At 37.1% G+C, this 25352-nt stretch overlaps 1 long non-coding RNA gene across 2 annotated transcripts in view; it reads left to right on the forward strand.

The window, feature by feature from the left end:
* The window catches only part of LOC126818818 (uncharacterized), a 152223-nt gene that overhangs the window by 66330 nt on the left and 60541 nt on the right, over positions 1-25352 (forward strand). The window contains exon 2 of one of the 2 annotated variants that reach the window (XR_007679340.1): positions 1767-1948. This is a non-coding gene — a long non-coding RNA (uncharacterized LOC126818818). Of the gene's footprint in view, positions 1-1552; positions 1949-25352 lie in introns of those variants that run through there. The other variant, XR_007679339.1, reaches the window with a different exon arrangement.

The following is a 25352-nucleotide window of genomic DNA, read 5'->3' on the forward strand; positions in this document are numbered from 1 at the left end:
AGAGAGAGAGAGAGAGAGAGAGAGATGGGGTTTAAAGTCCACTCCACTCGACACAAACTAGGCCATTTCGGGACTAATATATATTTCAATTTATTTTAATAATTCGCTTGCGCGTAGGTGTCTTCATTAGTGGGAGGAAACCGGAGGACCCGGAGAAAACCCACAAGGTTGGACAGGCGACCCTACTCCTTGCTCGCCAGTTGACTCAATGACAGGCCTTATGATACAGCGCGCTCGTGCTAACCATTCGCCCCCACCCCACCCCCACCCCCGATAAAAACTTTGTTGGCTTCTGTCTAATGAGAAACGATGAACTATATAGGTAGTAACTAGATAGTAATTGTTGGAGAAGGAACCAAGCCAACCCGGCGCGAAAGCTGGTTACAATTGAAAAGTGTGCTACCCGCGGGATTAAGACAGGGGTGTGTGTACTAACCAAAAAACCAAGGTTTCGTTTACAAAATCATAGTTTACGCAAAAGATCCCTTATTAAAATGGAGGTTTCAAAAAATCCTAGGTTGATACGATCGTATCTGTACACCCGCAACGCCCCCCCCCCCCCCATCTACAAACACATACCCGCCAACACCCTGTTCTATTCCGATCCCTTTTAGTCATTCGGTATTTAAAATATTGTAATTTGAACAATCCCACAACTTAATGTCAAGCATAAAATACCACAAAAATACAGCTTTAACCAAATCATTATACTGTTTTAATAGCAAATTATTAATATTTTCAAGATTAGTTGTTGTCAGGGATCACATTTTAATTAGAATTGATTTATTATATGGATTTATTTTATATGATTCTTTATTAAAGTTATTCAAATAAATATGTTGATTTCCGTGGATGAGAGTTGTGTGACAGGTGCATGAATACTATATCATATGTATTATACTCGTTACGAGTTTATTGACTTCTATAAATATATTATATACCACATTACATGTATTATATATAATACTATATACCACATTACATGTATCATATATATATATATATATTAACTATATACCATTATTTGGACCATAAAGATTTTAACCATACTCTGTTCATCACCATTATTGATACAATAAAGATATTAAGCATACTCTGCACGACACCCATCGTGATATCGGGATTACCATTAAATCATTCTAACGGATGATGCTGATGTGTGGATGTGAAGTTTAACGTCCTACTGTTCTGCTATGGCTGAGTTGATGAACACGGGCATTCGCCATGTAGTGTGATATGTTGGACATTTTTGCCGGACAGTGACCTACGACCCTATGGCATACTCTTATATCGAATTCAAACTGGCAATACGAAGGAATAAAACCCAGAAAAAATAATAAAAGTTTAAAGTTATGCCCCTTACATGTATAAAAGCCTGAATCGATCCGTTCTACTGTATAGAAAAATATTGGACTGTGGAGTTATCTTTATTTGCCATACATATATAGTGGTGTATATAAAACTACAATAACATTGAATACATAGCTTTCCCTTGACTTAAACGACGATTGAACACTGTTTGTTGCCGCTTATAATACACGGATAATTTGTGCATGTTAAAACGTCTGCTACGTCGATTCCTGGTATTCACCAAGAAATGCCAATCATTCGTCTAGTGGCACTTCACCGTGTAGTTATCTGAGAAAACCGCGCCGCTCTTGTTTTGATGTGCGTGGGGCCCCCGAGATGCTATTCCACTGGATTCGATTCGATTCTATTATTTAACGATTGAATGTTTATAGGATTTGTTCTGTTTCTTTTCGCAGGTTGAATGAAGAAACGATGGAAGTGTTTTAATTTAAATGGGTGGCCTCAGGAGTACAATTATGTGTCATTTGGATTATTATTATCGGTACCAATAACAGTATGGCTATACCTAACTTAGTTTATAGAACATGTGTTACTATATTAACATTACTTAGTGTTTGGATTATAAACGCCCGACCTGGTAAGTTACTTTTTACATAAACTTTTACTTTTATTTTAATACAAAATATAAACAAAACATTCAAAGTTTTAAGTTACTAGCACTATTAGTTAGCACTATTAGTTGTATTTTAGTTTATTATACAAATGCAAAGTCTTGAGGGTGTGCTTAGCCCATATCATAAATGAAACATTCAAAGATTGAAGTTACTAGTACAATACTTTTTGTTTTATTTTAGCAGAAAATATAAACGAAAACAAATGATTCCGATCTGTAGGTTTCTTTTAGCCCATATCCTAAACGCGACATTCAAAGTTCTAGGTTTTTAAATGCTGACACAAACGCAAATTCTTTAGATTTGTGTCAGCCCATATCATAAACCGAAGATTCAAAGTTTGAATTCACAGTGCAATAATATTTGTAGTTTATTTATTCTTTACGTTTGATTTTAGTCCATAGAATAAACTAAATATTCAGTTTTGGGTTACTATTACAATATTTATTGGGATTGGTTTAAAACGCAACGGCTTAATTTAAAGTTCAAATCACTTTAATGTATGTCTTAGCCCATATTATGACATATACGAACGACTCAAAGTTTTAAATCATTTGTACCACATTTTAGGATTTGTAGCTAATGGAAGAAGCGAAATATTCTGAGTTGGAAGTTACTACAACAATATTTATAGTTTTACTTTAGCTCATGGTACAAACTCAGAAATTTAAAGACTTGAAATCTTACGTTACTTCTTTCTACAGTATATACTTTTGGGGGATTTTAGCACAAAATATAACCGAAAAGAACTAAAGTTTTATATCACTTTAATAGAAAGGAATAACGTTCCTTGGTGTTTGTTTTAAACCCCCAAAAGACACGAAAGGCTTTAAGATTTAAGTCACTTTTTACCATATTGTTAGGTTTTTAGCTATTGAACTAAATGGAAGACTCGAAGTTTTATGTTGTTTTGCTAACAAGGAATACAACGATTTTATCATAATAATGTTTTAAGTCATTTTTATCCTATCTTGTTTTATTCATGTTACAAAAGGACAGACTCAAAGTTTTCAGCTACATATATTTATTTTACTTATTTTAAGACTAGTCCGTCGAGAGTACAAATGGAAGATACATAGTGTCGACTCACTGCTGTTTACCGTTTTATTTTAGCACATTATATAAATAAAACACTCACAGTTTGTGTGGATCTATGAATAAGAAATGTGTAATAAATATTAATATTTGTATACCAGATCAAGACGTCGAATTAATAGATATTAAATTTGTGTAATATTAAAGTAGGGTATATATAATAGATATTAAAGTTAGAGTATGTACAATGTTAAAGTTAGAGTGTATATATAATAAATATTAAAGCTAGGGTATACAATATAGATAATAAAGTTGGAGTATATAATATAGATATTAAAGTTAGGGTATATATAATATATATTAAAGTTAGAGTATATATAATAGATATTAAAGTTAGGGTATATATAATAGATATTAAAGTTAGAGTATATATAATAGATATTAAAGTTAGAGTATATATATAGATATTAAAGTTAGGGTATATATAATAGATATGTATAATAGATTTTAAAGTTAGAGTATGTATAAAATATATTAAAGTTAGGGTATATATATAATATTTATTAAAGTTAGAGTATAAATAATAGATATTAAAGTTAGAGTATATATAATATATATTAAAGTTAGAGTATATATAATAGATATTATAATAGATATTAAAGTTATAGTATATATAATAGATATTAAAGTTAGAGTGTATATATAACAGATATTAAAGTTAGAGTGTATATATAAGAAATATTAAAGCTAGGGTATACAATATAGATAATAAAGTTGGAGTATATAATATAGATATTAAAGTTAGGGTATATATAATAGATATTAAAGTTAGAGTATATATAATAGATATTAAAGTTAGGGTATATATATATAATAGATATTAAAATTAGGGTATATATAATAGATATTAAAGTTAGGGTATGTATAATAGATATTAAAGTTAGGGTATGTATAATAAATATATACTAAAGTTAGAGTTCGTTCAATATAAAGTTTAAATATTTTCACTTGATTATATACTCCAATACAGTTACATATTATACTCAGTGTATTTATTTAATATTAAAGACTGTGGGTGTTATTCGAGACATTTTTAATCCCGGGTAAATTAAAAATTAAAAAAAAAATGAAAATTTGATCTCTGAAAGATATATCAATTCAAAAGGGGTTTGATTCCTTTCAGTATTTACAATATTTTGATAAATTAATCATTTTGTCAACATTCGTTATCCTCTATTACAAACGACATAAACGGGATTTGTGATAAATTGATCATTTTGTCAACATTCGTTATCCTCTATTACAAACGATATAAACGGGATTTGGTTAGCAAACGTCAGTACCATCTATGATATCCTCGCTAAACAGATTTTAACAGGTCTCTTTGTAATTCAAGGAATCAAGGCTTGGAGATTATCTACCAATGATAGTATGAAATATTTAATAATCTATTTTGTGGCCGTCATAATTTTAATGGATACGACCATTCGTAGTTTTAGCCTCACCGCGTTATAAAAAAAACAACATTTATTTGGTTCAAGTTTTTCTTTGTTCAATAAATATTTTGCATTTGACATTAAACGAAGTCCTGTAAATGATACTAAACAAGTCAAACACCTTAAATAAGTCCCAACATATCACGTCAAATTAGTCCAACATACCGCCAATTAAATAAATCCAACATATCACGTCAAATAAGTCTAACATATCACGTCAAATAATTCCAACATATCACGTCAAATAAGTCCAACATATCACGTCAAATAAGTCCAACATATCACGCCAAATAAGTCCAACATATCAAATAAGTCCAACATATCACGTCAAATAAGTCCAACATATCACGCCAAATAAGTCCAACATATTACGTCAAATAAGTCCAACATATCACGAAACCATAACCGTATTCCGAGACCGAAGATTAAGAGATTAACTCAAGATGCTTAATTCGGATGTTGCACTCGAACCGCTTGACCGCAAAATTGCCAAAAAACGACTAAGTACTGCATGCAGGAAGGGAGACATTAAGATTAGACCTGTGGAATTTGGTTTCTTATCTACGTTGAACTATGAACGAATTGTACTAAATGTTTGGAATGCGTACGGCAACCCAAAATATCATCTCCAGTAAGTCCAACAAATCATCTTAAATAAGTCCATCATATCACGTCAAATAAGTCCAACACGTCACCTCCAATAACGCCAACAAACTACGTCAAATAAGTCCAATAAAATAAATGCGTTATGCATATAAAAAAATTTGGAGTTTTAAAACTTTTTACAGTAATAAAACGTCTTCTTCGGAACATATATAGGTTTGGATACATTACCTGAGATTGTGTTTTATCTTCAAATTCTGAATACACATCACGTGAGATAGTGTTATATCTCCAAATTCCGAATATACATTACCCGAGATTGTGTTATATCTCCAAATTCTGAATATACATCAAAAGAAAATATGTTTCGCCCGGTTTGTGTTTAATCTACATTCAAAGTTTGTTTCTTTTAAACCTGTATTTTAGTTTTAATTAATATTTATTAGTAATCATAGGTTTTATACAATAACATCTCCCTGTCTGAATTATAAGAAGATTAATAAAGACATGAAGGGAGCGTTTATTGTATATATTCTATAATATTATTTATACGTCTAGACATTGTCAGAGGTTAATCGGAAATTATTTCTTCCACTTTTCTAACAAAGGATATACTCATACACCGATATACTTTATACTGACAGGTTGTGGCGTTAATTATTCTTTTATACCATAACAATACAGTGTCTAGTCGTTTGGATGAGACGAAAAACTGAGATCTACACATTGGGATGCACGTAAAAGTACCCATGGAATTCGAAATATGTGTAAGAGTAGACCGTATGATCGCTGTCTGGAGACAATTTCCCTCAAATTGTATTGCGTACGCCCGTCTCCAAGAGCCCGGTCGGAGCAGAACAGTAGCATTTTAAACAACATTTGATGTGTGTATGATCAATAATAAAAACAGTTATATGCAAGTTTTATTGAAAGGAATAAAACATGTTGCACTCAGTCACTAATATGTCTATAAATTGTCTGTTACACATTTTAACTATGTTAACTCCTCAAATATTAGAACCAAACATTTACCATATATTAGTGGGTTTATTTACCGTCTAGTCTAACAATGTATACAAATTGTTTTAATTATACGTTATTTAATCGCTATGTGTATTAGTTAATATAACTATGACGTATTAATTGATAAATGTGTATTCCCTATTTACCAGTACATAGTGGCTTGTTGTTTAATAATCGGTTCAACTAAGCTTCAAAGTGCTTTACAAATACCGGACGCCATGTCTATTGAATTGGAAACAAACGTTAACCAGCCGGTTTATATACGCTTCAAACCATCATTTTAGTTATTATCTAAATCTTTGTTTCTGGTCGATTCAAATGAATTTATATGTCTTTAGTAATTACCAATGATGTTTTAAGTTGAATCAAATGGTTAGCAACAATAAATCCAACAGTATATTTCAATGTGGTTTCTTTTATTCCACAAACTCAATATATATACATGGGACGGCATCATCACTGTTTTTCCTTTTGGTTCAATATTGCGTATAATATTCATAAGACGGAGTGCTTTTCGTTATTCAATGAATACATGATTGGGAGGATATGATCAAATTTAGATTGCTTCACTTGTTTTCGTGGTTAAAAGGTTATCGTTTTTATACTTCTTAATTAGGAAACTGTCTTTTGGGAATAAATAAGAACACTTGCAGATTTCGCGTTGTTTAAACATGAATCAGTTCTATGTAACTTATAAAGGTTTTAACATTCTGATATTATTTCACTGTGTCCATTTTTTTAATATTGATTGACTGTTAAGCGTGCTCGGTTCGGAAGGCTCAGTGTCTACAGTGGGTTTGATTCTACTGTTGGCCATGAACGTTCCTCCAGATTTTTCCAGCCCGTTTTCCCGTTGTCAGTAGTGTAGGACGGAGGGATCGAGTCATTCACACAGCAGGGGGTTGGATGAACGGAAAACCGTGTATGCATTAGCAATTAGAATCCCCACAGCACCCTGCATGACATATACGTGTCCCTGTCGTATAATGGAAATTGTTTTAGAACTTTTGTGGGTTTTCTTTATTTTGGTTAAATTCTCTGAAGGCCATGAACTGTTTTTCAAATTTTCTCATCACATTGATGTGTGCCCAGGCTGTATTAATGTACAGTTTGTTATGTGTGTTTTTTTGGGGGTTTTTTTTTTGGGGGGGGGGGGGGTGTGAGCAGTTTTCCTTCGTGGTTCATTACAGAAAATTCGCGTCGGATAAGTAAATACTCAACATTCGACAGGCTGGTGACCTGGAATTCCTGACTTCAAGACGAGCACTTGTCCTTATTGGTGGGTTCGTGTTACATATCGCTCCATTTCTTTCAACCTAAATAACTCGCCGCCTAATTCTCGCTGTTTTTATGAAAGTAAAAATATGGCGTCTCAAAAGTTTTTTCGACATTGATAAAGAAGTTGGCTTGGATTCTCAAGAACAAACAATGTGTCAACTAAATAGAGCATTGATAGTACAATTTGAAACATCGGTCTAATTTTTACCCGATCTTCATCGGTAAACCGGAAAACTTACATCTCCAATTCTTAAATAAATATACGACTTTGGATGAATTAATTTTGTTATTTTTGTATTTGTGTGTAAAAAGGTTTCTGTCTAGTACGAATCCCTGAGGGAAATGAGTTCCAATTTTCACATGCGTGTTCACGTTTGTCACTAGCCCATATTGATTCGTCTTGAATTTTTTTTATAACGAGCTCCGGTAAACCGATGGGACCTATATTAACTAGAAGTTGGAAAACCAATTCTAGGAATTTATTTATTTTTTGTTTTCAACTTGTGAAATAGCGTGGGGTGGAGTCCCGTTAGGTTTTAAAGTTGTGAAAGCTGTCGTCCATAACAAATTAACTTTCATCACTTGCTGTATTCAGCTGTGTCGTATAGATGTTATACGATTTGTAGCTCACTGATCGAAGTATAAGACAGTATGTGAAAAATTTGTTTACCATAAAAAAAAAGATACACATTGTCCGTCCATTTTACAGCACCCCCGAGAACACTTCCCGCCCCCCCCCCCCCTCGTTGCGTTGCTCTGAGCTAGTTACGCCCCTGCACGAAACTATGATGAAAGTTAAGTTGAACAAAGACCGATTTTGTAGTTAGATAATGTATCTGGTAGTTGAGCTAAGACCGATTTTTTTGTAGTTAGATAATGTATCTGGTAGTTGAGCTAAGACCGATTTTTTGGTAGTTAGATACCTGTATCTGGTAGTTGAACTAAGAACTATTTGGTAGTTAGATACTTGTATCTGGTAGTTGAATTAAGAACTATTTGGTGATAAGATTCCTGTATCTGGTATGGAATTCGGATAGAGATTTTACTCCTTAAAACTATATATTGTAATAATACAGCATGACGAATGTAGAATTTTACTCTTTAAAACCAAAATACAGTGTTGACTTGAGCTTATGTGATGTTTTAATTTATTGATCAACTTTAATTTTCCTTTCGAAAGATCCCCTTGAAGGTGGTTAGATTTCTAAGTTTACTAAAATAAAATCAACAATATCATATGTTGAAGAAAACCAGAGATGTTTATTCATAGGAACTTAATCCCACTTGCTACTCATCGTATTGTTCTTCTTCTTCTTGGAGCTGATGCTCTTCGTAAGAAACCTAAAGCTTCGACAATCCAAGAGACACGAAACTTGGCATGGTTGTTCCTTGAACAATTGTGCGTCGATCGATATACAATGTTTGATATTGGTAATGAGGTAACAATTCAAAGATACTGGTAATGACGTCACAATTCCAAGATAGTGGCAATGGCGTCACTATTCCAAGATACTGGTAATGACGCCACAATTCCAAGATAGTGGTAATGACGTCACAATTCCAAGAAAATGGTAATGACGTCACAATTCCAAGATAATGGTAATGACGTCACAATTCCAAGATAATGGTAATGACGTCACAATTCCAAGATACTCGTAATGGTCCATAATGCTGTACTTGTGTACATATTAAACGAATGAAAGAGATGTAGTCATTTTTAAGTTATTTTGAAACCGCCCTTACATTATTTCTCTGTATTCAATTATATAATTAAAGTGAAACTGTACACAAGTAAATGTCTAGGGTAATATAATTCTATTGTTGTTAGTCTCGACATTTATTAATCTATTTCAGTTATACCATCGGAAATTACCGTTATTCAGCACAGTGTGTGTCTGACTGGTCGTATAGATCGTGCTTTCAACTAAGTCAATGGATCAGACGAGTCCGCCATTCTGCATGTTCTCTAAGTCACCGGATTTCCTAGGGTAATTTCCCCAATATGGAATTATTGATTCATGAACGGTGCATGGTGGAATTTAACCCTTGCTATAATGTTACTACTGTACAAGCAATTAGTTCATCTCATTTGGTCATTTTGTTAGCAATTTGTCTCGTTGTTATTCCTTTTGAGTATATAACAGTTTTCTAATCTTACTGAGAAAGTCCAATTACAGTCTCGTCATTGTTGCTTTAAAGTTTAATATTTGGTTGCAGATGTTCTAGTTTCTGGTACAATGCGCTGACGTGGCACGTACCTTTATCTAAATAAGGCTTGTACAAATTTCCAGTAATGGAAAGCAGAATTAAGTTCAAACTTCTGTGTCAGAAAAGTGAAGCACCAGACTAGTTGTCGGGAATGCTAATTGATTATGCCCCCCAAAGAAATCTTCGGTCCCAACATGACCTACGTCTGGTGGTACCCAACTATAGACTTAAGAGATTCGGTCATAAATGCTTCACATACACGGTACCAAACCTTGACCATAAAGAATTCACAATCTCTTGGCTGTTTTAAGAATAAAGGCTCATCTTTTTTCGACTGCTTATTAACATTAATTGTGTTTTTATATTGTGATAAGTGAAGAGCTAAATGCACCTTGAGCATTAACCTTGGTGGCTCTTTGCGCAATATAAGAACTGACTATTATTATCATTATTATTATTGGATGTTGGAATTATAAATGTAGACAGAGAAAACTGGAATGGGGTTTATGCTACGTCATGGTGGGTTGGAGCGGGAAACGGGTACTCTTCATTGGTTTATTTGTAGAAACCCAATACCATAACAAAGTTAACTTTATGAAAGGTCTTCGATTTATTGAAGCTAGGTTCCCCCCTGTCAGTGGTACACGACGGTGAAAGCATCTAGTCGCATGCCAGTTGTACATGACGGAAGGTCGGTAAAGGAGAAGTCATTCAGTCGCTTGTATCAGTATTGACGTGCACTTTAAAAAACCTGTGACAGTTGAAATTTGATGAAGAGCAGGTGGTAATGGCGCTTGCTGGGCCAAATGTTCTCCATGGCTCACTGCTTGAAGCGTACCTGTCTTCGTTAGCCCTGTTAGTGAAAAAAGGTAGGATGTCAAACTGCATTTCGTTTCCAATTAAGTTAATTTGAAGGTAAGACATTAAATCCAATTTAATTTAGTTTCATTTTCAATTAAGCTACTTTGAAGGTGTAAGGTAAACGTAAGGTGCGCGCACATGTTTTATTTTTATACGTGGATCAAACACATGTTATCCTGTAGTTGATTTAGTTAATTATTTAACACGTGACTAATTTAACACGTTTTGTTTCAGCAAATTATTGTCTATATAACCCACACTCCACAGAACATTATAATTACACAAACTTTATATATATCTGGCCCCAAGTTCACAAAACATTCTCAGATTTAAGTTAAGAATTTACCCAAAATTGTGGGACATATTTGAACTAATATATAGCCCTTTATAAAACCTTTGTTGTTTTAATGTATCAAATACATCAATAAGAAACTATGTGCAAAGTTTTGTGTTTCTGGATCAAAGACATTTTTCATAAACAGTGATTGAAAGTTGAGTAAATTCTTAACTTAAGTCAGAGAGTGCTTTGTGAACTTGGGGCCTGGCATACTCCTCGCAGTGTTTCGTTTGATTAGAGCTAATCCCACTACTCACTGCTGTAAACAAAGCAAATTCTTTTTCTAAATTATGACTGGGCAATAGTCCGATTAACAACCAATAGCGTACTGCGTAACAATACCAAACAGAGCTCCAAATTGGACCAAATATGTTTACATAACGTTACGTCATGACTCACGATTTCTCGGGCCATTGCTTCAGGAATATGGGGGCCTGGATGATATTATGAGGTGGAAAACTCCGATTTACACCTGTTATCTTATCTTGTATAGTCAGTTTATGGATGTATATGAAAATATATGAAATGAGGTTTAACGTCCTATTGTTCTGCTCCGACTGGACTATCTTATATCAAATTCCAACTGCCAAGGAATCTTTTACGTGCAGGCCAATGTGTACAAGGGACTTCGGTTTTTGGTCGCACCCGAACGACTATACGTTGTCTCTTGTCGGTCACTCTGGCCTACACCACTGGTAAAGGGAAAACCATGCTGGAAAATCCAAATACAGGGATCGAACACGAGACCGCCAGGTTAGCGAGCCAACGTCCTACTCACTGAGCCACCGTGGTTCCCAATATTTGGAAGGCCATGGAATATATTCTATGATTGAATGTTAAATTTTAAAAAATAAAAAAAAAGCATTTCCACAATAAGTCCGGCAACACTGACGGAGTGATCAGACTGGGAAATCACAAAGATATTTTTTCCACCAACCCCAAAATGAAACCCTGTCGGTAACATACGATATAAAAGATATTTTTATTTAAGAGCAAGTTATATACATGTTATTCAATCCAGCATATAAATATCACAGATTTATCTTATTCTTAATTATCTTATGTCTAATTTTATTTGCTGTGACGTGGGCGTCAACAACGGTTTAAAAAATAGACTGATATTTTCTGCAGGAAAAAACTCGTTTTTTACGGTTATTCGTCAGATAAACGTTGCGGGGGTGTTAGATATAAATATATATTAATTCCGCCATTCTAACTGGAAAATGAATTTCAATTATTTCTCTAACGATATTTTATCGTCGACCAACAGCTATTAACAGTGTTTATATATAGCTATGTAACAGTGTTTATATACAGCTATGTAACAGTGTGTTTATATATACATCTATGTAACAGTGTTTATATATACAGGTATGTAACAGTGTTTATATATATATGAAACAGTGTTTATATATATATGAAACAGTGTTTATATATACAGCTATGTAACAGTGTTTGTGTCAACTGGCGTGGTTTTGAATCCCCGGTTGTACGTGACAAGGAGTAGGGTCGCCTGTCCAACCTTGTGGGTTTTCCCTTTGTCCTCCTGTTTCCACCCACTGATGTTATTCCCGAAATGACCTAGTTTGTGTCGAGTGGACGTTAAACTCTCTCTCTCTCTCTCTCTCTCTCTCTCTCTCTGGTTAGGTGTATCCCTCAGAGATAAATTGGCCCTTATAGTGCACAGCATTACGAATGTCCGGTCTTTATTCCCCCGGGTGATGTTAAAATGTATTATTTATTGAAATAAATATATATATATATATATATATTTATTTTAATAAACATTTTAACGTCGATGTGCAATCTGTAAAGCAAATACTTGTTGATTATATTTTGTTACAACCGTCATAAATCTTAAGAGTCTACTTTATTCTAAAAATATTCTCTGTTTTTTATTTCATTTTATTTTACTTATCTTGAATTCGTGTAAAACTATTTTAATGTGTTAAATGTTCTCAATAATACATCCCCGTTTATCATCGCCAACATTATTAACGCTTGTTTCACCACACAACTTCCACATTTCTTTTTCTTCTGTACCGATAAAATGTGAATTCCATTACGATTAACTTGGTAGATCATTCGTTTATTCTCTTAGTGGCGAGCCTATCTCGTAGAACCTGTAGGCCAAATGAAACAAACTTTAACTGTTCGCTTGTGCAGCTTAAATCTGCCAAACGCATTTGCGAGTCAATGAAAAATTGGATGCGTGCCGGATTAATGGTTTTTCCTTTCAGCTTCACACTTGACTTTCCAATCTTATTAAGCGAGTATCAATTTAGGTTTAATTCGCTTACATCACGCTTGTTGATTGGCTCGTGGACGAGTTGCGGCAGGTGCGCGGGGGATAAACACATCACAGCACATCAGTCGTTTCACATAAATTCACTATTTCTTTTCTATATAACGTATATCCTTACAAACATTCATTGCATATTATTGACAATTCGAGTCTTTAAAGAGAAGTTTCAACAAGATTATACCAGAAAATTTTATAGCATATCAATAAGAATAAAATTACTAAACTCCACTCAATATCTGAAATGAAATGAAATTGTGTTTAACGTCCTGCTGTTCTGCTCCGACTGGGCTAATGAAGACGGAAATGAAATGAAATGAAATGAAATGGGATTTAAAGTCCTACTGTTCTGCTCCTATACTGGGCTAATGAAGACGGACATACGCCATACAGTGTGCTATGAGGGAAATTTTGCTGGGGCAGCGGCACTATCGCCTACTCTTATATCGAATTCCAACTGCCAAGGGATCTTTTACATGCACGCCAATGTGTACACGGGACCTCGGTTTTTCGTCCCATCCGAACGACTAGACAGCTGTCCTTGTCAGGCCCTCTATCCTGCATCACTGACAAGAGGAAACCATGCTGGAAAATTTGGATGAACTTTCTCGGCCAATGCAGGGATCGAACACCCGACCTCCAGACTACCCACTTAGCCACGTGATCCCCTAATGAAGACCGGCGACTCAATATCGGAAATACGACCTCTGACGAACAAAGAACGATGCATTTTGCATGAACGTGAAATAAACTCCATGATAACCGCCATAAAATGTGTACATCAATTTGACTTTTAAAACGGCTTTATCTGACGTACCCAGAGAGAGAGAGCGGGGGGGGGGGGGGGCACGTCCACGTGACACAAACAACATCATTTCGGGACTAACATATGGTTTGATTTAATTTCAATAACACGCTTGCACGCATGGGTCTTTAGCAGTGGGAGGAAACCGGAGAACCCGGAGAAAACCCACGAGGTTGGACAGGAGACCTTGTCACGTACAACCGGGGAATCGACCTTGATAGACTAGATGAAGTGTGCGCGGAAACTCCGCTGTAGCACATGAAAAATCGTTTTTCACGAACGTTAGTTGTATTCCTTACAAACCGATATAAAACTTGACTTTTATAAAAACATCGATTAGATTGACAAATGTGAATAAGATTTTACATTTAATCTTATAATAGCTCTTTAAATATATACAGATAGATCACGTTTCCGTTCAGCCATTTTCTTCTTCCTTCTGTTGAATGTCGTCTGAAGTTTTGTTTTTTACAGTTCATCATGAAATGGAGAATGATTTATTCCTCCATTCATTAAGTGCAATGCATTTTAGATTTAAGAAAAAAATGGGTTGTTCTCTTTGTTTTTTTTTATTGATAAAAGAGGATTGTGTACGGATATTCTCCCCATAAATTATACTTGAAAAATCCTATAAATCTCCTCCGTTGTGACATGAATTCCCGTTTAAACGTCTCGCATGTAAGCAATGGTCGTATACTGCAGGCCAATTAAAGACAGTCATTTATTTTCCTTCCCCGGTTGTTGTTTTCTGATGTTACAAAGGTTGCGCGGGTTTTTTATTTAAAGATCTTTTTAAACTGTCTGTCTTCTTCTTAACAATGTCATTGGGCTTGTATACACATCTTCATTCTCTCTCTCTCTCCCTCTCTCTCTCATTCTCTCTTTGTATATATACACCAGTCGATAGTAATACTCCTCTCTCGGTATACATACACCAGTCGAAAGTAATACCCCCTCTTTCGGTATATATACACCAGTTGATAGTAATACTCCCTCTCTCTGTATACATACACCAGTTTACTCCCTCTCTCGGTATATATACACCAGTTGATAGTAATACTCCTTCTCTCGGTGTATATACACCAGTTGATAGTAATACTCCCTCTCTCTGTATACATACACCAGTTTACTCCCTCTCTCGGTATATATACACCAGTTGATAGTAATACTCTCTCTTTCTCTCGGTATATATACACCAGTTTACTCCCTCTCGCGGTGTATATATACCGGTTGATAGTGATACTCCCTCTCTCGGTATATATACACCAGTTGATAGTAATACTCCCTCTCTCGGTATATATACACCAGTCGATAGTAATACCCCCACTCTCGGTATATATACACCAGTTCTCGGTATATCTACACCAGTTGATAGTGATACTCCCTCTCTCGGTATATATACACCAGTTGATAGTAATACTCCCTATCTCGGTATATATATACCAGTCGATATAGATGTATCTCTACATTCTCTACGGCCACCGGAATAACGAAGACGTGACGTGAGGGAAAGATTGTCCAACTGGACGTTTAATTCCCTTCTCAAGTCGTTTGTCCTTGCTTCGCTTGCAGGATTGAAACCAGGACTTTTCTCTGCCAACTCTGGGATGGAAATCCAGGACCCATTAGTTAATGACACAGTGCCATACTGAATGAGCCACCGTGGCTCCCCACAGAAGGGCGTTTAAACCTGTGACTGAGCAGGGTGAGGTGGGAGACACTGGAAGCACAGGCTACAGGACCTAAAGCTTTCGAAGACTCCCAGCTTTGCTATCTTTCTTACCCCTTGCCCGTTAACATCAGCGCTGGTCCATGCGGAAGAAATATATCTCAAACGTTTTTAAAAAGAATAATCCACATAAAAGAAATCACCATTTGCATGAAACTGGTCAAAATAGAATGATTGATGAACATATTGCATTTCTTGTCTTTGTCTGTTATATCGTTTAAATATAGTGAGATATCTCGATTATGGTGTCTTTATTGTCTACTGCGATTTGATTGGTTAGTAATTTACTAAATGACAAATGATTGGCTATTTATCTTTTTTTTCTTGAGTTAAATAGACGCGACAGAAACCAATCAATCACCATCGTATTGAACTACAGATGTTTACCTCTCTAGTGTATCTAGATAAACTATGAGTGGACGAGTTCTCTAGAAATGAAATGAAATGTGGTTTAACGTCCTACTGTTATGCCCCGACTGGGCTAATGAAGACGGGCATACGCCATACAGTGTGCTATGAAGGAAATGGTCCCCGGGAAGCGGTGCTGCGAGCTACTCTTATATCGAATTCCAACTGCCAAGGGATCTTTTACGTACACGAGACCTCGGTTTTTCGTACCATCCCAACGGCTATACGTTGTACATAACAGGTTCACCGACCTGCACCACTTACAAGGAGGAACGACCCCGGAAAATCCCGAAGAACTTTTTCGGTCGGTCAACGTGAGACCTACAGTTTAGCGAGCCACCAAGGTTACCCCAAGTATTTTAGAATTTTAAGGGGGCTTACTCACAAAAATGTAACTAATATATGGGCTGATTACACGTTGGCGTGCACGTAAATGATTCCGTGACAGTTGGAATGTTGTATGCCCCCCTTCTTCATTCGCCCGATTGGGGGGATCACGGTGGCTAAGTGGGTAAGACGCTGGCTCGCTAGTCTGGAGGTCGGGTGTTCGATCCCTGCATTGGCCGAGAAAGTTTATTCAGATTTTTCGGCGTGGTTCCCCCTTGTCAGTGATGCAGGACGGAGGGCCTGACAAGAACAGCTGTCTAGTCCTTCGGATGAGACGAAAAACCGAGGTCCCGTGTATACATTGGATTGCACGTAAAAGATCCCTTGGCAGTTGGAATTCGATATAAGAGTAGGCGATAGTGCCGCTGCCCGGGCAAAATTTCCCTCATAGCACACTGTATGGCGTATGCCCGTCTTCATTAGCCCAGCATAGGAGTAGAACAGTAGGGCGTTAAACCCCATTTCATTTCATTTCATTTCGCCCGATTGTTGGAGTAAAATAGGACGCTAAACCCCATTTCAACCCACAAAAACGTTATTACCCTTCTCTTGTACTAGAAACAATAACCCTAACCCTTCTCGTGTACAAGTCTTGGTCCAGGTAAAGGAACCGAAATAACAACAACTTGTATCACCGCTGTCTGGTCACAATTTCCCACATATATAGCCAACTACATGGCGTATGTCCGTTTTCATTAGACCCGATGATGCAGCAAAGTAGAAGGTGAAACTCCCAGTACATTTCTCGTTCTGGAATCAGCTCCACTGTTCTCTTTCGCCCTGAACATCTTCAAGTGAAATCTTTCTGTCTGTCAATGAAGTCCTGAACATCTTCAAGGAAAATCGGTCTGTCTATAAATGTTCGTCCTGAATATCTTCAAGTGAAATCGTTCTGTCTGGGAATGTTTCGTCCAGAACATCTTCAAGTGAAATCGTTTTGTCTGGGAATGTTTCGTCCTGAACATCTTCAAGTGAAATCGTTCTGTCTGGGAATGTTTCGTCCTGAACATCTTCAAGGAAAATCGGTCTGTCTGTCAATGTTTCGTCCTGAATATCTTCAAGGGAAATCGTTCTGTCTGTCAATGTTTCGTCCTGAATATCTTCAAGGGAAATCGTCCTGTCTGTGTATGTTTAATTCTGTATATTGGATACACCCATACTCGTGGTATAATCACTATCCAATTGAACAGACGCAATCCCTGGAATACGATATCAATGAATAATGAAAAAAAGATAAGACAGATTCTATTGGGAGTGTTTTAATGTGTTCTGGCTGCGGTATAAACAATCTTATAAATCTAATAGCTAGCGGAAATAACTTATTGATAAATGTATATGAACATAGACGGGTTTTATTGTAGAGTTATGTAATGTATTCTTAAACCAACAAATTGTATCTACTACATGTTGTGTCGATTGCAGTCAGATAATATGGATGGACGGATGGATGAATGATGACAATGTCTATAAATATATTGTTAAAATATTAAGCAGACAGATTTATTACGGGGTATTATATTTAGTCTATTGCAGTCCGAAAAGATGGAGAGAGAGAGAGAGAGAGGTTTAACGTCCACTCGACACAAACTAGGTAATTTGGGGACTAACACATGGTTTAATTTTATTTTAATAATTCGCTTGCGCGAAGGGTTCTTTAGCAGTGGGAGGAATCCGGAGGACTAGGAGAAAACTCACGAGGTTGGACAGGCGACCCTACTCCTTGTCACGTACAACCGGGGAAATCAATCGAAACCCTGCCAGTTGATTCAATGACAGAACTTATGATACAGCGCGTATGTGCTAACCATTCGTCTACCCAAGTCTATTGCAGTCCGAAGAGATGAATAGAAATGGAGTTTAACACCTTACTTGTCTTCAACAAGGGTTAGGGTTATAATAAGTAAGCATTAGGGATATTCTGTCCTACCAAGGGTTTTTTTGCGTGCACGCCAATGTGTACACGAGTTTTCGACCCACGTGGAGGACAAAAATCTTTGCTTTATTAGGCAAACAGCTCTGAACCATTTTTGTCGACCCAGTGGCATTTCCCCCTAATCGTTATCGAACTTTCATGGGTTCTTTTGGTTCAGAAGAGTATGACATTAAAACCCCATTTCTTTTCATATTATGGTTAAACAAAACGTGGAATCGGCTTTATGTTGATGTGTTAGTCTGATTTATAATCAAATGAAATCCACAATTTTATTTATGACCCAGAGCGCCATTTTAATTATAGAGAATTGTCAATTAGTGAAAGTTCGGATGTTTTCAAATGACGATTGAATACCAATGATTTATAAACATATTCAGTAATTTTATAATTGAATCTATCTAGACAGAGTTTAACTCGATTATAATAAATCTTGTCAAATAAACAACAACCTAACAAAATGTAAATCATTAATTATCATTGTCTCTAGACTTTCGAGATCCCGGTGTGTAAGTTTCGTAATATACTATACGCGCGTAATAACCCTACCAGTAGTATAGGAAGTGACGTCACGCCACTGCCCCCCCCCCCCCAGTAATAAACACCTGATCTGTTCAACTACTGTTCATCTAGTGTGATTTAAATTGAATTTTTAATGTTCAAGGACGTTTTATTTTGTGTGTTAACCAATTTTAACCAATACGTTTGTATTGTATGCTTTTACCAATTTTCAACCCATTAAGTGTAAATAATTTAATTAAATCAACCTGTCCATAATATCATATTTCATGTATTGAACGTGAAATCTTTAATAAACAACAACAACATCAACTACTTTCTTCACAATCATCATTATAACACGGTGTTGACCAAGAAAGTACCTCGGGAATTTTCGGGCTAGTTTTCTCTTGTCAGTGGTGCAGGGCGTGGTTTGTTTGGGGTATTTTGTTGTTATTTTTTTTTGCAAGGATCACCGTCTAACTATTAGCTTAGTTGGTATAGAAAAGAACTTTTCATTTCTAATAATCTTAATAATCAAGACCTGAAACTGGGAAACAAGAAACATAAAAATAATCCATCAGATTAATTGGTTAACTGGCTGATTGATTGATTGATTGAGTAAACCATTACTATATGACAGAGTGACCCAAATATAAGACTGTCAACTTTGTGTGACAGTTGGACAGTTGGTATGTATATAACCTGGTAGAGTGCGTACTACTAGCCGTGTCTTCATGAATGTGACCATTTTTGTGTTACATAAATAGTGATCTTATAGAACTAACAACACATTAGACCTTCCCCCACCCCACCCCCAAAACCCCAGAGAAATGGGGTTTGACATCCTATGTTATTGCAACAACCGCGAAGAACTTTACAGATCAGAAATATTTAAAGGCTCTACTTTTCTCACCAAACCAGGAAAATCCGGACAACGTCATTTCCGCCCACCTTGCATCGAATTACACCTGACAGGATTATTTTACGTGTAGACCTCGATTTTTACGTGCAGGCCTCGGTTTTTACGTGCAGCCCTCGTTTTTTTGTCAAACGACCAGACGCTGTTACTTGTCAGCTCACTCGTCCTTCACCAGTATCAAAGGAAACCATGGTGACAACAATCTCGAGCAACTTTCATGGTCAACGTCGTGATATAAACCGGAACCTTTTGGTGTTTGAAATTGTGCATCAGCGCCTCGCTGACTGAGCCACCGCCACGTCAATTGTGCACAAGCGCCTCGCTGACCGAGCCACCGTCACGTTAATTGTGCACAAGCGCCTCGCTGACCGAGCCACCGTCATGTAAATCGTGCACCAGCGCCTCGCCGGTGCCAACATCACGTCAATTGTGCGCCAGCGCCTCGCGGACTGAGCCAACATCACGTCAATTGTGCACCTGCCTTACTGGGCCACCGTCACGTTATTAATTGTACACCAGAGCCTTACTGACTGAGCCATCGTCACGTTAATTGCGCACCAGGGCCTTACAGACTGATCCACCGTCACGTTAATTGTACAGCTGCCTTACCGAGCCACCATCATGTTAATTGTGCACCAGTGCTTTATGGGCCATTGTGGAATATATATAACCGATGATAAAAATAGATCTAGTGATGAAATAAGGCGGAATTACAAATTATTATTGTGTTTTTATAGTTCCCGTACAAGAACTTGAGATTAAAACTTCTTTGCTTTCTTTACATAATATCAATAATTGATAATAGTTCCGTGTTACAAACATTGAGCAATTGAATTAGTGTCGTCACTAGGTACGTTTTATTGGTGAATAATGACACGTTCTCGACACTATTTAATTGTACTGCAAGTTGTGTCACAATCAGTTTGTGGTAAAACCTTCATACAGCCGGATCAATAGTATTTAAAGCTTCTAGTCTGTCGTTATTGAAATAATGACGCAAAACAACATGGACGGGTCTTCTATTGGGAATAAGATATAAAACTCCAAGGATGTTATAAAATACAACCCACTCGGCAAACCTCGGCAGATTCCGGTACCCTACATCTAACCTCGGCTGTATGATAGTAATTGATATGTACCTACGCCCATACATTTGCGATGCGGCTACCGGTTTACTTTAACAGGAAAACGTGCCACTTTTACAAAAAAGTAACAAAATGGCGTCTTTTGTCGAGTGTATATAACTAAACGAGCAGAGATATTGTCTCAAGGCTGCTGGTTTGATATAATTCCCTGGCAATTCCCCAAACCCAATGCCAAACTTGACGTTTGTTGATATAATACACTCTCCACAGAAATCTCCATGGGCGCAGCCATTTTGCATCCGGGACCTTTAAAATAGTTTCAATATGGCGGAATACGTCATACAGCCGAGATTAGATGCGTAGGATTTGTCTAGGTTTGCCGTATGAAATACAACCAACACATGATACAGGAAGATTTGGCCTAATAGTTTGGATGCAGCTATGGCGGGTGTGGCGTCAGGCAGGGTAAGCTTACTCTTCCAGACACCTGTTACCACTGTTTATCGTGTATTTTGTACACGGTGAACAGTCTATATGCTGATTACACTATTTTGCCTGATTACACTATTTTGCCTATACCGTTTTTTAGGACTTCGAATTTTGTCTAATGGTTTGGATTGTTCGTACTTGGTTTTATTTTATTATTATCTTGTCATTTAGGTGAAATGATATACCGAGTCATGTAGACGATGCCCTAACAGATGTAATGTAGAATAGAAACATTTGAGGGCTGAATCTACCAGGCCATTGTACATTTTCAACCATAGAAATTTGAACAGTCATTGTGGTATTTTCAAAATGATCGCGGCGCTTTGTTGATGATGCGTCACACCTCACAGATAATCTTAAATCAACTATGTCAAGCAATCCTGGACAGCAACCCTCTCATGTCACGCCATCTATGGACAGAAACCCTCACATGTCACGCATTCCATGGACAGCAACCCTCTCGTGTCACGCTATCTATGGACAGCAACCCTCACATGTCACGCCATCTATGGACAGTAACCATCGTATGTCACGTCATCAATGGACAACAACCTTCTCACGCCCTCCGTGGACAGCAACTCTAACGTGTCAGGCCATCCATTGACAGCAACCCTCTTACGTCACGCCATCTATGGACAGCAACCCACTCACGTCATCCATGAACAGCATATGTCACGCCATCTATGGACAGCAACCTCTCATGTCACGCCATCCACGGACAGCAACCCGCACACGTCTCAATCATCAGCTACGTCACATGTAAGTCTGACTTTTCTGACTGTATGTATATAACAATGACCTAAAGACGGTAGTAAAAACACGAGTATACAGACAAGTGCAATATTTATATTTAACACGAAACACTTTTAAAACGACAGACGGAAATAAATGAAAATAAAACCACAATTTGAAAAAGAACACGTGCAGTGAATTTAATGCTACGTAACTACATATGTTCCAGGAATCAGCAAGCTATGAAATTTGGCACCCATATTTCATAGCAAATGTCACTGATGTGTGAAGAATTTTGACTTTGGTTTACTGATAAACGCTCGAGCATCAATTAACGTGATAGATAAAGTTTAAACATAAGTAAACTAATATTCGTGAATACATAAACAGGCAATTATCTTTATTATGGCGTCAAACTGGTTCATCTCGCGGCCCACATCTAATACATAATATCGTAATGCAACACGACGTTAATTTAAATAAACTTCTAATTCGTCAAGCCGTGAATAAAAACCGTCTTGTTGGAAACCTGTTGATTATTATAGTCATCTTCTGGTTTCAAGGAGGCGTTTTATAATATCAGCAACCACACCCCCACAGTCTTCTATAAGACTGAGAGAGAGAGAGAGAGAGAGAGAGAGATGGGTTTAACGTCCACTCGACACAAACTAGGTCATTTCGGGACTAACACATGGTTCAATTTTATTTTAATAATTCGCTTGCGCGTAGGGTTCTTCAGCAGTGGGAGGAAACCGGAGGACTAGGAGAACACTCACGAGGTTGGACAGGCGACCCTACTCCTTGTCACGTACAACCGGAGAAATCAATCGAAACCCTGCCAGTTGATTCAATGACAGAGATACATACAGACAGTTAGAGACAGAGAGGAATGGGGTTTAACAACCACTCAACACAAACTAGGTCATATGGTTCAATTTTATTTCCATATTTCGCTTGCGCGTAGGAAACCGGAGGACCTGGACAAAACCCATGAGGTTGGACAGGCGACCCTACTTCTTGTCACGTACAATCGGGGAATCGAAACCACGCCAGTTGACTCAGAGACAGAGAGAGAGAGAGAGAGACAGAGACCGACGGGGGGGGGCATGGTGTTTAACGTCCGCTAGGTCCTTTCGAGATATTTTATTCTAAATTTTGAAATTTGGCTCTGTACACAGCGACATCTGGACTTTTCAGTAACTTACCTCTTTTCGGTAACCAAAAATAAAATACAGTTCTGTAAATAATTGTTACTACCTCCCCTGTCCGTTTTTGGCCATGCATGTGTTATTCATTGTTTTGGTCTAAAGTGGTTGACGAGTCATTGTTTTTAGATTCTCTATTTCTGTTTGCTTGACAATCATGGTTGTGATAGGGAGAATGAAAATCAAAGATGTTATGAAAACAAAACTTTTGTCAGACTAGGATCTATGGGCTGATTTCATAAAACAAGACCGAGGGAACCCTATCAAATAGAGCCGAGGGAACCCTATCAAACAGGGCCGAGGGAACCCTATCAAACAGGGCCGAGGGTACTCTGACAAACAGGGCCCAGAGAGAGAGAGAGAGAAAGAGAGAGAGAGGGCTAACACATGGTTCAATTTTATTTCAATAATTCGCTTGCGCGTAGGGATCTTTAGCAGTGGGAGGAACCCACCGGGAAATCAAAACCACACCAGTTGACTCAATGACAGACCTTATGATACAGAGCGCACGTGCTAACCATTCGGCCATCCACCCCGCCTAAGCTTTGAAGAGCATCGCCCCACGACGAGGGAGAAGAAGAACACGATTACCAATTGTATGCAACTATTTTTTAGGTAGTCGCCTGCGTTCAAGATTGTTATTAAAATTTAACATTGAAGAAAAAAGAAAAAGAACTGTGGTCTGATCCCATCAATAAAAGTATGAATGGCCCTGACAAGCGAACAAATAAGATAATTGCCTCGTTATACCCACACCACGGGAACCATCGATGGCAATGAAAACCGACCGTAAGTAATCAGGTCTCCAAACATTACGACCTCTCCTAGCAATAGTTACACGGAGCCGGATGCAAAGAACGAAGTAATCAAATAAAGGGGGAGATGTATTTACACGGCCCATTGTTTACACGTACATGCGATCGATGAACAATTGCTAATTTTATACACAATTCTTGTTTCCTTCGTCATCTACAGCCATCTTTCTTTTCAGTATATCAGTTTTATCAATCGGGTGATCAATTAGGTCAATTGAGTACGTGTTTGACTAAATGCTTCTTTAAATATAGATCTACGCCATTATTACTTATGTCAAATATCGTTCTACGCTATTAATACTTATGTTTGTAGGCCCACGGTATATATTTTACAGTCAATTTGAGTAATTAGTCGATTTGTCTACGATATCACCCTAGGTAGAAGTGGACGTAAAACTCTAGAAACGAACGAAAAATGCGTAATCAGTCATTTCATGTAATGTCTAAACGAATCAGTCATTACGTGAAATGCCTGTGGGCGCAAGGCAATAAAATTCCAGTCATTACACGAAATGACTAAATATCATGGGCAGACATTACGCGAAATGACGGACTAAAGTACTGTCAAACCACAAAAATTCACTGAAATTTTTTTAGTCATTACGCGAAATGACTGATTACATAGATTGACTGTAACATATATACATACACTATGGAATGTAAATGAAATCAAATGAACTTATTGGTACGGTATAAAAATGTACATGAATAAACTTCTTACTCTTCTCGAACAACCGGGCTAATGAAGACGGTCATACACCATGCAGTGTATGTTGTAAGGGACATGCTGCCCTGATAATGACGTAACGACCTTATTTTATTGCCAGGGGATCTTTAACGTGCCACCAGTAGTATACACAGTCGTTCCGTCTGTACGAATAAACGCATTTCCACGCCAGATGGAGAAATAAATTTTCATGGCAAACACAAGGATCGAACTCTGGACCCCTTAGTTAGTGGGCCGGCGACATACTCACCTGGATTCCTTAGTTGGTGGGCCGGCGACATACTCACCTGGATTCCTTAGAATCTAGACACATTATTAAAGATATGACACAATATATCTTAACTTTACGTACAGTGCAGAAAAAGTATTATTGCAAATACCCAAAAAATATTCAAACATTGTTACCTGTATGAACTTAGCAAGCAGTATGATCTAGTCGTCTGGATGGGTTAGGGTTAGGTTTACGCATATTATATCTCCTATACCTTTTAAGAT

The sequence above is a fragment of the Patella vulgata genome, chromosome 4, assembly GCF_932274485.2.
Source record: "Patella vulgata chromosome 4, xgPatVulg1.2, whole genome shotgun sequence".
Taxonomy (NCBI): Eukaryota; Metazoa; Mollusca; class Gastropoda; family Patellidae; genus Patella; species Patella vulgata.